Raw genomic sequence first — 17,190 nt, 5'->3', positions numbered from 1 at the left:
CTCTGTACGTTCACGGCCATACTTAGCACCCCATCTTAATCATCTATTTATGTGTCTTCCCCACAAGACAGTGGGCTCTCTGAGAGCAACTTCTGTGTTTTCATCTTTAGTTCCTCAGTGCCTTGCCCACTCTGGGCACTCCATATCATCAGATAAACCTTGGGAGCTATGAGGTGCCAAGTATGGGAAGGAAATGGGCACTCAAGTTTGAGTGAATAAAGATGCCATTCATTCCGCATATTTATTGGCCGTGTAAAGCAGATGCCCAGCTGCTCTCCTGTCTGTAGCTCAAGGAGCGCATAGTACACAGAACCAGAGATTTAGCTCCTCTCCAAGTTAACCTTTAACCTGCAGCTGGTCCCTGATGAGGAAACACTTCCCCTCATGTGTGTGTGTTGGGTTTGTAGCGGTGATACATGCTAGAACTATTTATTCCACTATCCCGAGCTGCCTCTCAGTGTTACGAATCTATGAAAGAAACAAGATGATATACAACTTTTTCTAATTTGTGGTTGCGTTGTTTATTTGTTTCCTCTTTAAGGAGGAGGTGGAATTGGATTGTTTGTTTGGTTTCTTCTTCAGTAAGAAGCATCTTAATATAACTGGTCTGGACATCTGTCCCATTTTTAAAAATTACAAGTTTTGATCACTGTTAAATTGTACAGATTCCAGTCTGTCTGCTCTGCATACATTTGCATTAATAAAAGCAGAAGCAGACTAAAAGTCTTTCTAATGCAACCCCCTAAATGCATAAAGTATTAGATTGCTTTTCCCCAATTGGTTCATGCATTGCTAAGGGCTTAAAAGGATCATTGATTTGAATTATTTAATGTGTACAGCAAGTTGAGTTTCCTTTTTTATTTTTTTCCTTAAAGAACCTTTGGGGACATTGCGTTAATTTTTTTATGTTAAATCTCATTTTTCTTTGAAAAGTAAAAAGTTAAAACTGTATTCACATGAACTCCCAAAGTCCCAGATTTTCATTGTGTTTTTAAACCATCTAGGAAATATTTGATTCTAATGCAACATTACTGCTGAAAATTGGGCTGAAATTGCTAGGCTGAAAATATAGTTATAACTGCTTATTATTATTCTAATGTATTTTCTTTTCCTTTTTGGGAGCTGATGCAGATGAAATAAAAGACAGAGGGAGAGATCCCGTCTACAATGCAAAGCCATCCTGGATTTTTGTTGGCGTTTTTGAAATTTCGTTGGCTGCTTTTGACTGACATTCAGTAAGTGCAGTCCCAGACTTTGCATGTTGAACATTTTTACTGTGAAATTTATTATTTTTTGATGACCTACTCTTTCCCCATGAAAGGCAGTTGGGTCCTGTCACCACAGTTTGTGATGGCAACATCTGGGTGAATGAACTTAGTTTATTTTGTGTTATGCTCAGAAAGCTTGCCAAAAATGGAGACTTGTTTGTGATGTCTAGTGTGGCTTCCTATAGCAAAGCAAGGAGTCTAATGTAATGCATTTGTCAGGACAATGCTCAAGTGAAAAAATGGGAGTCTCATCAGCATAAGGCAGTCATATGATGTAAAACAGTTTAGGGCCCAGCCAGCGTGGCTCAGTGGTTGAGCGTCGACCTACGAACCAGGAGATCATGGTTTGATTCTCCGTCAGGGCACATGCCAGGTTGTGGGCTCGATCCCCAGTGTGGGGCAGGAGGCAGGCGATCAATGATTGTCTCTCATCATTGATGTTTAAAAAAAGTTTAAGGGGGGAGGATTAATAGGATGACTATGTAATTTATCATCTGGATCCAGATGCTTTTGAGAATAAAAGGGAAATGCTAAAATAATGAAGAGACATTAATTGATCTACAACAGGTATACACTAGGACCACCCAGGACAAGCCAGATTGCCGCTGTTGCCCTAACTAGGAAGTTTGCCCCTACCATCTTTGTTATGATCGTGGTGGTGTCTGTTTCATCTGCTTGCTTTATTCACCTGCCACAGGCCACCTTGGTGAGGTGACAGAGGTCATCTTGTTCCTCTAATATTTCAGTTTCCAAAGCTTGGTGACTATAACCTGGCTAAGTACCAGCTGTGTACAGGAACATATTCCTTTTCACCAGAGTCTGTGTTTTTTGGGTTCCTGAAATACAGCATAACCAGAATCTATGATTCATTCCATAGAACTTTCCAGATCAGAAAATGCTTTATCCACTCCCCTGTTCCCAAGTCACTTTAATATCACCATCAATACACACGCGGTAAGAGCAGATTGTTTTGGCAAGAAGTTTCCCTGTGAAATGCAAACAGTCATATCAACGTCTGTCTCCTAGTTTAGTTTTGCTTATGTAAAATGTCACCACTTGGGTTCCCTTCTTTCTCTGCATGAGTGTCCTCTGCATAACTGGTAAACCGACATGGTAGGAGGAAAGCCCTGGAGAGTGGAATCTTGGGAATCCAAGGATAAAGTATTTCCAGGAAAGACTGGTCAGTGCTGATAGGGAACTAGTCTGATAGAAACAGAAGTGATCATTGAACCTGGAGAACTTGAGTTTGTTGGAAATCTCAAAAAGAGTGGGTTCAAAAACCACTTGGAATTATTTGCAAGGTTTGTTGGGTATGTGCATTACTCTAGGCTAAAGAGCAGAACAGCAATAAATACTTATTGAGCAGCCCAGCCAGCGTGGCTCAGTGGTTGAGCGTCGACCTATGAACCAGGAGGTCACAGTTCAATTCCTGGTCAGGGCACAAGTCTGGGTTGTGGGCTCGATCCCCAGTGTGGAGCATGCAGGAGGGAGCTGACCAATGATTCTCTCTCATCATTGATGTTTTTCTCTCTCCCTCTTCCTGCTTCCCTGAAATCAATAAAATATATTTTAAAAATACTTATTGAGCAATTACTGCATGCCTGGTGCTATATTATCCCCATTTAATCTCACAGCAGCCCTCTAAGGTAAGCACTATATCCCCATCTTACAGATGATGACATGGGTGCACAGATGAAGTGAGTAGTTTGCCTAAGGTTACACCACATGATTGGTGCAGAGCTAGGACTTGAACCCAGGCAGTTGGGCCCCAGAGCCTACGCTTTTAATTTCTAGACTGATGCTCATAGACGATTGTGACCTAACAAAAGCCTGTGGAGGAGAGAACTGGGAGCGTTTACCCAGAAGCAAACGTTAAAGCTGTCATAGGGGGTGAGTTCCGTAAGGAGAGAGTATGGAAAAGAGAGACCTACCAATAGCAGAGATGATGAGCTGATCTCTGACTGGGAACTAAACCCTTAAGAATACCCACCGATAGAGCTAAGCTCCTTAGACGTCCTGAAAAACTCACACGGCCTTTGAAGAGCACAGGGCGTTCATCTCCTCCCCGGATGTTGCTTATCACCCAAGTGGTAGCAAGTACTGTGACCGAGCCCAAAGCCGTGGGACAGGTTCTGCTTTGTTTCCCAACTCTGTGCTCACTCCCAGAGTCTGATCTGTGCCTGTACACAGACTAATGACACACACACACACATACACACACACATGCACACACACCTCCTGATTTGCCAGGTGGGAGGAGAATGTTGAACAGAACAAGCCAGCAAAGAGAGGGTCAGCCGGACACCGAGCGAGAGGCACTGGGTCAGGTCTTTGTCATAAAGCCCAGGAGGTGAGACGTCTCGTCCAAGAAGACAGTGGCTGGGCCTGTTGGACATGGCAGGACAGGGTTTGTCCCAGGGGCTGCTAAGACCGCGTTTGCCTTAGTGATAAAACTAGTGTCTGCACTGTAGTTTCTAGAAGTGAGTGTTGTCGTTACAAGCAGAAAACTCGGTGGGAGAACACATTTTCAGTCCTGTAATGGATAGGAGAACAACAAGCCTAAACCCAAGATCCATTTTTCTTGCTTTCCCGAGAGAACTGGTCATTAGCATGGTGGTAACCTCGAGGAAGGAAGGAAGGAAGAAAGCTCCATTGGAGCCGGGCTCATTTTCAGCGGTCAGTGGAAAAACACAGTTCCGTACCAGTCCCCACCAAACCTCACAGGCTTAGCTAGTAGTTGTTTTCCAATTTCTTCCTGTTACCTTTGAAATCCAAACATTTTTCCATCCATTCTTTTCTGCTGTACCAGCACTGATCGCGCTGAGGGCAAGAGTTGGCACCATCAAGACACCACAATTACCCAGGAATGTGCTTAGCAACTGCAGCCTTGAACCAGTGTGTGCCTTTGAAGGGATGTGATAATGGCCGTGTTAAACTTGATCTTGCCTTAAACGAATAGACAAAAGGAGGCAGCCGGCCCTACGCTTGTAAGGGATAGTAACAATATAATAAATCACTTTTTTCCTCTGTCAGTTTCCAACCTTGCCCTAATTTCATAGATGAAATCACATGTGTAGAACCGACAGCAATTTAGCTCTGAAGCTCGGAATGGCTGCACAGGAAAGCACTGTGCCTTTTTATAGACTCGTTCCCTGATGTGTTAAATCACCCAGAAAGCTGGGGGGAAATGCTCCCTGCCTGGGCCAGTGCGAGAGGGAGCCATCTGAAGAATATTCCAGTGTGGTTACAGTGGGAAGGATGTCGAAGGTCCAGGAGTATTAATAATGACTATTATTATCTTTTTATTTTTAACCTCAGATGCAGAGAGTTGAGTAAATTATATTCCTCAATTAATGGCACATTTTCATGTTATGTCTTTAGTCCCCACTCTTTTAAAAAATAAATTATATATAATAATAATAATTATTATTATTACTATTAATTTCAGAGATGAAGGGAGAGGGAAAGAGATAGAAACATCAATGATAATCATTGATCGGCTGCCTCCTGCACGCCCCCTACTGGGGATCGAGCCCAAAACCCAGACATGTGCCCTGACCAGGAATGGAACCGTGACCTCCTGGTTCATAGGTCAATGCTCAACTACTGAGCCACGCCGGCTGGGCATTCAGTCCCTGCTCTTGTTTAATGTATTTATTTCCCACTTCTATTCCCTCACTCCCCTCTCCCCCTCCTCCATAGGTAATTGTTCTAATATGTTGGGCGTGTATTAATTTATTTGTATGTGTTCTTACAGATTGTGTAAACTTGTATTATCAATCTACATAGCATGTAGATCCCTTTTTCACTCAGCTAGGTTTTTACGATTTATCCTGTTGTATGTGATTATTCTAGTCTTACCTCTTCGTTGGGTGCTTACTCTGGGCCAGATTTAGTGTCAGCGCTTCAGGTGCATTATCTCATCTGATCTCACCAACAGCCCAGGAGCGGGGGACTGTCATTGAGGCAGTAATCTCAAACTGAGTGAAACAAGGCAGAATTAGGATAGGGCTTCAACAGACTGATGTACAGCAGTGCCAACAGCCAGGTAGTATCTGCTCAGCACACTCATCTCTTTAAATGCTGCTGATTTCAGCCCTGGCTGGATTGACTCAGTGGTTAGACTGCAGGGGTGGGCAAACTTTTTGACTCAAGGGCCACAAAGGGTTCTTAAACTGGACCGGAGGGCCGGAACAAAAGCATGGATGGAGTGTCTGTGTGAACTAATATAAATTCAAAGTAAACATCATTACATAAAAGGGTACGGTCTTTTTTTTTTTTAATTTTATTCATTTCAAACGGGCCGGATCCGGCCCGCGGGCCGTAGTTTGCCCACGGCTGGGTTAGAGCATCCACCTGCATACTGAAGGGCCGTGGGTTCAATTCCCCGTAGAGGGCACATACCCACCTCAGTTGCAGGCTTGTTCCTGGGGCATGTGCGGAAGGCAACCAATCAATGTGTCTCTCTCACATCGATGTTTCTCTCTCTTTCCCCCCTCCCTGTTCCACTCTATCTAAAAGCAATGGAGAAATACCCTCAAGTGAGGATAAAAGAAAAAAAAGAATAAAAAATAAATAAATGCTGCTGATTTCAGCTCTATAGACTTTCTTTCCTCCCTCTGCCAGGAACATTCCTTTGGGTCAAACAAAGGAGTCTTTGGCATCACCTGGTACCCAAAGACAAAGGAGCTCCAGCAAGGCGTTGGGCGACCATGAACAATTTTTGGAAGCCAAGGTGCCTGTTGAACATTGTAGGCTCAGCCCCGGTCCAAGCTCTGTGGTTCCAACAGGAAATTAGAGAAACTCTGCAGAGTTTCTGAGACACCATAGTCGAACACGTCTCTGAAGATTTTCAGCAGAGCACTATTCACACATTTTGTGTTCTACCCCAATGAGTAAAGGGACAGAGGCCAGCCATGTCAGTTACCACCTTTTCTCAGTTGGGCTGGAGAGATGCGGGGATGGGGACTGAGCACTGCCTCAGCTCACCTGCCCAAGAGGGTGGGAGGGCTGACTGTGGATCTGGAAGTTGCAAAAATGGATAGCCTCTTCCTGCAGAATCTGAACCCCTGCCTGGATACAGCTAAAGCCGTGGCCTTTATGTTTTTACTAGAGGCCCTGTGCACAAAATTCATCCAAGGGTAGGCCTTCGCAGCCCAGCTTCATAAGGTTGTCTGGAAGGTCATCTGGAAGGATGTCTGGATGGTCGTTCTGCTGTTTGGCCGTTCGGTTGATTTGCATATTACACTTTTATTATTATAGCTTGCTACAGGAATCTGGTAGAACAAATCTGCTCTTTTCTTTTAAAAAAATTTTGTCAACTATTGCACTTTTGCCACTATATCCAGTGTTACTCCCAAGTCATACTCCAATGTCCAATGTAGGGACATTTTTAGCCATGTGTGCAAGAAGACAGCTTCCTGCAATGCTGAGATTCTTCAGAGATGTGTTTGATTACGGTTTTGCAGATCTTATCTTTTGATTCTCAAACTTTCATTTCTGTCTTACTATTCATTTTGGAAGTCGCGTGTTTAAATAAGATTTTCAACAATTGAAATTCTTTGGAATAGTCTCTGGCTCCTTTCCTATTCTTGCAGAAAATATATTCAGTATAGCTAACACCGTGTTTCTTTCAAATTATTCATTTCTCTGACCCAGGATTGAAAGCATATTTGTATTGACTAGTTTTCATGTCTTGTCATCAGGCTACTGGTCTCTCATTGCCTTGTGGATCTAGTTGGCTTTTCTTATAAAGAGCTTCTAACGGATTTTTTTTCCCCTGATATGTTTTATCTTCTGACTGCATGCCAGTAACAAACTGTTAATGTTGGGGTCCTTTATACTATTTTACAGAACACAGTGAACACTTCTGTTCTGTGAAAGTGATGCCCAAGTATAGGGCATTAATGTAATGTGTACCCAACATGGACATAGGACAAATCAGAACACAAGAGACCCCTCTCAGCCTGAGCAATGGACGATGGGGTGACTAGGCCTCGGCTCCGAAAGTTCTTGAGCTGAAACAGACATAGGCTGTGCCCATCGAGCACAGAGGAGGATGGAAGAGACAGGCCTGATGGAGCTTGGGCCACACTGGGATGGAGGAAACCAGGCTGCAGGAACTCAGAGCTGCCCTGTTCAGCCCAGCGCTCAGAGAGGGCTTCCTGTAAGAAGCAGCATCTGAGCTGCCAGCTCATGGGGAAGCTCTAGGCCAGCTCTTCTGGATCCATAGGGCTGCTTTTCCCACACCCACTTCTTGACGTTGGAGCTTGACCCCCTTTAGGGGGTCACACAGACACAGAGACATGGAACCAGGCTTCGAGGAAGGGCTGTCAGCATCTCCCACTCAGACACTGGTTCACTGGGGGATTCGTGAAGCACGCTGTCCTTCCTGACAGTTTCATGAGAAGGCCTCTGACCCCAGGGGCCCAGGGGCGTTTCCATCTTTGCCAAGTCTCCTTTTCTCTTTCTTAGAATCAGAGTTTGGAGCACAGTGCGCTGGAAAGTCATCGTCTCCTTGCAAGGTGAGACGTGGGACTGGAGAGAGAGCAGATGGAAGGTTCATTCTCCTGCAGTGGGTAGACTCTCTGACAGCCTGGGAGGATTTGACACCCCTCCTGGCAGCCAGTCCAACAGCGAAGGAGTAAGTACTTTCTTTCCTTCCTCCCTCCCTCCCTCCCTTCTTTCCTCCCTTCCTCCTGGGCTCTGTATCTTCAGAGCCTATTCTGATCATGCTGTGATATCTGCCTGTTCCTCTTCTCTGTTGGAAATGGGAAAACATGGAAACCACTTATCTTTCACTGAATGAAGTAAAAGAGCTAAAAATGGAGAGTAAAAATGAAAGTATACATTAGGTAGCATACTAACAACCATGAAAAGGTACCCAACACTGAATTAAAAACGGACAGGGAGGGAAGCAAAACAATAACCTAAATGACCTATTTTTAGAAAAACAACATCAGAGAAAATAGATATTGTTTACACTCACGTGTGTTTCTAGAGAATAAAATTTATAGGGACATCTTGTCCGATCCTTTCTGCGTAAACAGCTGGGAGCAGAATTTAAGAGGCGCTTCAAAGAAATGTAGAACCATGGCAAGTTCTGAGCCTCCCTGGGATGGTCGCCCATTTCCTCCAAATGATGTTTGGCCCATCTAAGTGCAAGGCTCAGCTTTAATGTATTTAAGCTACAATGACGACAGAATGAGAGAAAGAGCAGGCAAGCAGCTCATTGGCAGAACACTCAGATGTCTGAGCTCACTCTGCAAAATCACCTCTGTCTTAGATGAAAAAGCCAAAAAGCCACTCTGTTAAAGAGGAGTGCGGGGCTGGAAGAGGTTCAAAATGTGCTCTTGATCCGTTCCCATCATTCTCAACCCTTCCCACTGCTGCACAACAAAGGATCCCAATCCCAGGAAATGTTAAATCAAATTTCTGTAACGGAAAAGACAAGATGAAAATGTATTATGAAGGGACAGTGATTAAATCTGAACTAGCTACAGGAATAAACCAGCAGACCAATGAGGTAGACGTCAAGTCCAGGAAGAGACTAAAATGCGTAAAGTAATTTAATATAAAATAAAGGTAGCAGAGTAAACCCATGGGGGAAATTGATCATGCAATAATTGATATCGAGATAATGGGCTAGTCACTGGGAAAGAAATAAGCTTATTTCCGACCTCATTTCTTAAACTATCCACATTGGAGACGGATAAAAGATTTCTGTGCGTACTGAATACATTGAAAAACATCTTTTTTTTTTTTTTTTTTTTTAGAATATCTGCTGGAACCAAGCATGCCACTAATCAAATAAAGATGCAGAACCGTAAAACAGACTCCATTTTTCAAAGCGTTTTTATATTAAAATTTTAAATTGTAACAAATTCTGCAATGACTCATTGAAGGAGCATTAATATGGAACTTGGCTTATCAACTGATGAACTCAATCTTCCCATTCAATGTAGGAGCTTCTTTTATTTAACACGTTAGGGGACCAGTGCTTTGGGCTCTAGTAAAGCGAAACCACACCCACCTGAAGGACACAGACATTGGTATTTCTTTGCATTGGGGAAGGGGAGGAGGAGAGTTAAAGTTAAGTTAATGCTGACATCTATTAACAACAAGCGACATTTGTAGGGTATAGCTGCCTCAAGGCTTTTGTGATTAATTTTTTTTATTGAACCAACAGATGCAGTTTATATTGGGAATTTTTAGCGTATCAAATTGATCTTGATAATACATTTTGTCACGTTAACTACGTTCTTCAACAGGCTGATTTTAGAGGCTTTAAAAAATACCTATACACAAACACACATTTTAAAGTAATGAAAATTTCATCCTAAATGCAGGGTGCAGAATTATATCCCAACACCAGCCATGCATATGACATTTGTATTTTTGTGTTTCCAAAATTACTAATAAGAACTTGGTAATGATTTCTTGGATCGTTTCAAAAGCACATGCAGCAGAAGAAAAAAATTAGGCTTCATAAAAATGGAAACTTTTTGTACATCAAAAGATATGATCAGCAGAATAAAAAGTCAAACCACATGCTGGGAGAACTCTTAAAACTCAACAGCAAAAAAAAAAAAAATCAAATAATTCAATTCAAAAATAGGCAAAGGATTTGAACAGACATTTTCCAAAGAAGATACACAAATGGCCAATAAGCACATGAAAAGATGCTCAACATCACTAATCAATAGGGAAATGCAAATCAAAACTACAGTGAGATAGCATCTCATACCCATTAGGATTGCCATTAATTAAAACAACAACAACAAAAACCAACAGAAAATAATAAGTGTTGGTGAAAATGTGGAGAATTTGGATCCCTTATACGCTGTTGTGGGAGTATAAAATGGTATGCAGTTCTTCAAAAAATTTAAAAAAAACTACCATATGATCCCGTTATTCCACTTCTGGATACATACTCAAAAGAATTGAAAACAGAGTCTTGAAGAGATATCTGCATACCGTATTCATAGTAGCATTATTCACAGTAACTAAAATATAGAAACAATCCAAGTGTACTAGTATATCGGCAGATGAATGGAGATGTAAAATGTGGTTGCACGTAAAATAGAATATTATTTAGGCTTAAAAAGGAAGGAAATTCTGATATGTGCCTACATGAATGAACCTTGAGGACATTACGGTAAGTGAAATAAGCCAGTCACAAAAGACAAATACTGTATAATCCCACTTATTTGAGAAACGTAGAGAAGTAAAAAATCACATAGAGACAGAAAGTAGAATGGTGATTGCCAGGGGCTAGGGGAAGGGAGAATAATGAGTTGTTTACTGGGTACCAGAGTTTCAGTTTTACAAGATGAAAGAATTCTGGAGATGGATGGTAGCAATGACTGCCAACAACATGAAGGTGCTTAATAGCCCTGAACTATACAATGAAGAAAGGAGAAAACAGTAAATGTTATGTGATGTGTATTTTACCACAATAAAGAACTGGAAAAAATCCCTAATAAGAAAACTATCAATAGTTCCACAATCAATTGCCAATTACCTGAGGGGAGGTAACATGGTTCAAGACTCAGAATGGCAAAATGAAATATATCCAATAGGACAGCGTAGAGACTGTTTCTACAGGTAAAGCACATTTCACAGGATTTCTTAAGCTGTAGCCTTATGTGCAATAATTGGCCAATTAAAAGTCTCATCTTCATATTTTAGCCATTGTTTTCACTTACTATATCTCCTATGGCTTTAATCACTCAGAAAATTTAACGTGACTATAATTTCTTTTTTTCCATCAGTTTCTCCTCCATCAATTCTTCACCTTTGCCTATTTGCCTATCAACATGCTTGAGATTCTCCCAGGCCTTCAATAACTGGTTTGGCTCAGTGGATAGAGCATTGGCCTGTGGACTCAAGGGTCCCAGGTTCGATTCCAGTCAAGGGCATGTACCTTGGTTGCGGGCTCATCCCCAGCAGGAGGCAGCTGATTGATGTTTCTAACTCTCTATATCCCTCTCCCTTCCTCTCTGTAAAAAATCAATAAAATATATGTATTTTTAAAAGAGTTTCCTGTAACCCAGTTACTGTCTCAGTCCCTTGTTCCATTTACTGCTGGAATTCTGGAAAGCCCGGCCTCGCTAATTATTTCCATTTCAGCCCCACGCTTTCATTCTCGAATCCAGGAAAAGCAGGCCTCCTTCCCCACCGCTGGAGATATCTTTCTGAGGGTGACAAATCCCAAGTACAGTGGCCTTTTCTTGGTTCTCTTCCTACTTATGCTCTTGGGGTATTTGACAGTGTTGCTCTTTCCCTCCTTTAAAGTGTTTCTCACGTGGTTTTTTTATGACACGAAATGATGGTGGTTTCTTTCCCCTCCCTGACCAGGCCATTGTCTTTTTAGTTTCCTTTCCTCCCCTCCTCCTGTCAGTGTCATTATTTTCCAGACTTGTCCTCACCTCTTTGACTTCTCCAAGACTTCTTGTCTGCACATATATTTTTATGACATTATTCCATCTGTGTCAGTAAATCTGGTCTTTCTCTTCAGCCCCAGCCTCCCATTTCCAAATGTCTCTAGACATTTCCAACTGAGCGTCTCCTACTGCATTTAACCTGCTGAGGATCTAACATATAGTCTTCCCACCAGTTCTGCTTGTGCTCTCCTATTTCCTAATAGTGCTACCACTTCTCCCGGGAGCCCAGACTTGAAACCTTGATTTTTTTTTCACCACAACCTCCCTCTTCTCTCCCATAATCAATCAGCAAATGCTATCAATTATTCTTTGACAATATATTTCTATATTTCCTTCCCTGCTGCTACTATACATCCACTCATTCATTCAGTAAATATTTATTGAGTGCTTACTATTTGCCAAACATTCTGCCAGCATATTTTTGTTTTGTTTTGTTTCCTGTCTCAAGTTTGTCTCCCTGGCAATTAATTCAACTGTGTTGCCAGACGTATATTCAGAATAGTCTATTCTACTTTTTATTGATTGATTTTAGAGACAAAGAGGGGAGAGAGAGGAGAGAGAGAGAGAGAGAGAGAGAGAGAGAGAGAGAGAGAGAGATTTGTTGGTTGATTCCTGTATGTGCCCTAACCAGGGATGAAATTCGAAACCTTGGCATATTGGAATGAAGCTCAAATGAGCTCCCCAGCCAGGGCCAGAATATTCTATTCTAATTTTCACCTCCATGCTTAGAAACATTTAATGGCTGTCCTACACCTATTGTAAAATAGAGCACTCTGCAGAGCCCCTAGCATTCCATGGATCTCCTTAAAGACACCCAAATATGTGAGTGTAATGGGAGAAAGCTCTTCAGCTATACAGCTCTCCTCCCATTTCATAATAATTTTTTTTAAAGTATTGGAAACTACTGTTTAAGCCTTTGCCTGAGACCTAATGTCCTCTTTAACCAAACCCTAAATGACTTCCCAGCCTAAAGTGCTCCTAACCAGCTACAGACAACCCACTTTTAGACCAAATCAGACTGCTGTTGTCACTCCTTTAAATCAAGTATGCCCCCTCCCAAGCCTTGGCTCGCACCACTTCCTCTGCCTGCACCATCCTGCACGCACCTGCCCGTGCCGAATTCTGTATCTAACTTTCAAAAGGCCACTCATTTCTAAGAAGAGCTTTCTTGCTAAAATACTTGCTTGATTTCGTTAATTGTATTCATACCTTATGTGCCCCCCAAGAGTTTTAGATGTTTTGAAGGCAAAAGTGATGTTCTATCTTCCACAGTAGCTAATGTAGTACTTTGTCTATAGAAAGCATTGGATCGGATCGACACTTGTTGGATGGATGAACAAATCTGTTTTCCTATGGTCTTGCCCCGCAGGGATCTGCATGACGTCCGGGCAAAAAGAAAAAAAATTGTACAACCTTTCCTGTGTATTTATGTAAAAGAGATCAAGAGAAAAGAAAAAGAGGAACCCAAAAAGGAGGGGAAAGTGAGAATGATATGTACAAAAAGCATAGTTTCTTACTCTGTACTACCCAAGAAAACAGGAGAGGTAAGGAATAACCCGTCTTTACTTCCTCGTTAGTTAACATTTTAGCACCTGTATTTTGCATTCACCTGGGAGACATTAACTCATTAAGGCTTTCCGTACCCCTGGAGGTAAGCGCCGCTGTGCTCATTAAATAGAGGGGACAACTCGGATGATCAGTGACTTAAACAAGGACACCTGGCAAAGAAATAGAGCATAAATCACCAGGTGCTTATTACAGGATTCTGATTCCCAGCTGTGACTCTTCACCTTCTGACGCTGTCCTCAAAGTTGTCATCTTTTTCTTCTGCATGGGAAAATCATATTTGTTTCCCGCCATCCTTAGGATTATAAGTGCCCATTCAAACCCCCCTTTATACATTCAATAACATCAACAGTCAGTGTTCTTTGAGCACTGAATGAGTGTGTATTATTATGGACACGCTCAGCTCCCGCTTTAACACAGACAATCCACACGGCCATATTCTCAGCAGCTTCCACCCAGAACCCAGCCAAAGCAGGTGGCATGAATAGCTAAGCACCACTGGGCCAATCTTGAGTATTCAAGAGATGCAAATGATTCCTTTCATTATTTTTGCTGGTTTGTCTATTTTATGCTCGTGGAGGAGTGGCTATTGCACCCATGTTGTACCCATGTAATGCTGGGCTCTGAGCATCACTTGGCTTTTTCCAGGCAGCATTTAGAGCTGATAACAAGCTGTTGCAGAGAAAATGAAGGTTTTGCTGAAATCGGTTCTGCATGGAAACAGCTGACCAGTTTCCATTGCTGTGATGTGGCTCTTTTGCTCTTGGTTGATTTTGAGTAATAGCTTCACTTCTGTAGAAAGGAGATTTTATTTGAACTCCATTCAGAGATTTGGTTCAACAAACAGGACTACAGGTCTCAGAAAATCTCTTTTGAACCTTCCAATAATAGACTTTCTCATCTATCATTCCTGAAACGCTTCATCCTTCACAGCCAAGCATATAGATAGTTTTGGTGTTCACTGTGTGCTGTGTTTGCCATTATGACGTGCTTTTTCAACTTGAGGTACAAATAGAATAAAATCTCTTTTCTTTTTCTAACTAATTGCTTGAATTCCCACTTTCCCTCATCAGCAGGAAGTCTGATATTGGCTTGAAAACTTGCTTTTCTCAATTCAGGAACTTACTTGGTCTGTAAGGTGTTGGTCTTATTTGTAAATATCAGAGAGAGAGAGAACTGGAGCCGTTATCATCTGCATAACGTCACCTTTGAACACTGGTCCTCTGTAGATCTGTGGAATTTTGTCCACAAAATAGTGGTCCCCCTGAGCCGGTTCCTGCTCAGGCCGCCGTTGGACTATACGTTTAACTTATAAGATATAGCAGAACCACCAGGAAATTCACTATCAAGACAAAGAAGATCTTCTCCAAGGAGAATTTCTGTTACAGGGAATTTCTCTTGGGAAAAAACAAAGAAAGAAACAAGTAAACTTTACCCTACTCTATGTCATATTAGACTTGGTTGATTGAAGAAATTAGCTCCAGTGGTTCTCAACCTTCTGGCCCTTTAAATACAGTTCCTCATGTTGTGACCCAACCATAAAATTATTTTTGTTGCTACTTCATAACTGTAATGTTGCTACTGTTATGAATTGTCATGTAAATATCTGATATGCAGGATGGTCTTAGGCGACCCCTGTGAAAGGGTCGTTCGACCGCCAAAGAGGTCGCAACCCACAGGTTGAGAACCGCTGAGCTACACGAAGGCAAGGACTTTATCAAATGGGAGCATTTCTCTGCTCTTCTGCCCCAGTAGAACCTAGGAAAATTGTCAGACCTCTGGTTTTGAATTAAGAACATTAAAATTCAGACAAGTGAACTGGCTGCCCAGGTCACTCAAGTGATAAGCGACAGAAGTGTGATTAAGAATCTTCACATCTTCGTTGCTCTGACCACCAAACCAATTTGAATTCCATCCATCTTTCAAGACCCAGCTGAAGTCCCTCAACTTTGAAGACAATACTTTTTTTGCCTCTCACTGATGGGCCATTGATCGAGGGAAGCGAGGTTAGAATGAGATCATAAAAGTCTTGAATGAGAGCTGGAGGAGTTAGATCTTATTTAGCTGGCAGGGAAGACTTTTTTTAAAAAGAAGAATGCCACTATCAGGATTGAACTGTTGGAAGATTAATCTGTAAGGTATAAGCGAGTGTGACAGAGGAGAATCAGGGACCCCTTAGAAAACCAGTAGGAAAGTTCAGGAAAGAGGAAATAAGAGGAGGAGACAAGGACAATGGCAGAGGTCACAGACGGTTCCAAGGTGTGAGCCTTTAGAAGATAATGCTTCTTTAAAAAAAAAAGGGGGGCGGTACATAGAAAGGGCTGATGAGGAAGAGGAGGTGAATTCAACACTGGAGGTACAGAGCGTGGTGTCCTGCTTAGGTGTCCTAAAGGAGATGTCTCATTGAAAGTGTATGCCTTTCATAATGAAGGAATTGTGCCCTGGCTGGTTTGGCTCAGTGGATAGAGCGTCGGCCTGCAGATTGAAGGGTCCAGGTTCGATTCTGGTCGGGGGCACATGCCTGGGTTGTGGGCTCAATCCCCAGTAAGGGGTGTGCAGGAGGCAGCCGATCAATGATTCTCTCTCTCCCTCTCCTTTTCTCTCTAAAATCAATAACAATATTTTTTTTAAATAAAAATAAAATGAAGGAATTGAACTTTTTAAGTTTGGTCTCTTCTCTAGAATGCAAACCCAGCAGGCAGCACATGTCCTAATGGCACATGCACCCCTGTCCATGCGCTGGGATCTCTTCATTCATTGAGTGGCAGTTCACCAAGTGGCCATGTGCCATGCCCTGTGTTAGGAGCTGCGGATATGAAAACAGCTGATGCCAGCCTAGGCCTCAAAGTTGAATAGACAATCTCATGGCATAAGGGCTACGCCAGAGATGAACAGAGGGAGCTCTGGACATGGCTAGAAGGTGGTGGAACTAGGGTGTTCAGAGAGGCTTCCAGGTCCTGGGCTGCATTGTATAGGAGCTCCCTTACCTGCTCCACTCACACTCAGGTCTCTTGATGGTCCTTGGATCATCTGGGATGCTCTTTGCCTGGGAAAGTCCCCCCCTACCCCCACCCCCACCCACTGCCCAGCCCCGCTCAGATGTCCTTCTTCATTCCCTCCTTCCTCCCATCCATGGATCAAATGTCTCAGAGAAGCCTTCTCCTCTCCCTGATGTAAAAGTGTGCTCTCTGTCCCGATCTCTCGGCTCCAGGGATCTATTGCTGTGTAACAATCTCCCCCCACACTTAGTGGTTCAGACATCATCAAACATGTCATTTCTCCTGGTGTCTCAGGGCCCTGGGTCCAGGAAGGGCCCAGCTGGCAGTCCGGCTTCTGGATCTCTCATATGTCTGTAGTCAGAAGGGCTAGCAATGGGGCTGGCTGCATTCTCTCTCTTCATATGTAGTAGAGACAGGGCCCCTCCAGGTGGTCTCTCCATGTGGTTTGAACTATGTCACAGCGTCGGGGCCTCAGGGTAGTGAGCTGTTTATATGGCAGCTGAGGCTTCATCAGTGAATATTCCAGCAAGTAAGGTGGGACCTGCAGTATTTCATATGACCTGGCCTTGGAATTCGTACAGCCTCACTGCCGCATGTATCTAGTCTATTCGTTGAAAAGTCACAAAACTCCAACCAGTTTCAAGAGGAGGAAACAAATGGCCCATCCCTCCATTGGAGAAGGGTCAGAGGCACATTGGACGGGAGAGATGGCCGCCATGTCTGAACAATCCAGCCTGCCTCGCCCCCTTCACTTTCCCCTTCTCACCTCACTGTGTAATGGACTCATTCATGTTCTGTGGTATGTCTTCCTGAGCTAAAATGCCAGCCTGTTTTGTTCATGGCTGTATTCCCAGAGCTATTCAATAAGTGCTCCTTGAATGAATGCATGGTGTCTATGAATTCCAACTATTG

The 17,190-nt window shown here is 42.8% G+C and overlaps 1 long non-coding RNA gene across 1 annotated transcript; it reads left to right on the top strand.

The window, feature by feature from the left end:
- The first annotated feature begins 1,142 nt into the window (after nt 1-1,142).
- Nucleotides 1,143-9,130, top strand: LOC139021434 (uncharacterized). The gene is made up of 3 exons (XR_011473506.1): nt 1,143-1,235; nt 7,743-7,911; nt 9,044-9,130. It is a non-coding gene; the product is annotated as an uncharacterized lncRNA (long non-coding RNA).
- Nucleotides 9,131-17,190: the final 8,060 nt, after the last annotated feature.

The sequence above is a fragment of the Myotis yumanensis genome, unplaced genomic scaffold (genome assembly GCF_028538775.1).
Source record: "Myotis yumanensis isolate MYYU_CA2020_CCGP unplaced genomic scaffold, mMyoYum1.0.hap1 SCAF_13, whole genome shotgun sequence".
NCBI classification, from domain to species: domain Eukaryota; kingdom Metazoa; phylum Chordata; class Mammalia; order Chiroptera; family Vespertilionidae; genus Myotis; species Myotis yumanensis.
Note: the sequence above shows the minus strand (reverse complement) of the source record. Positions and strands in the feature narration are given on the sequence as shown.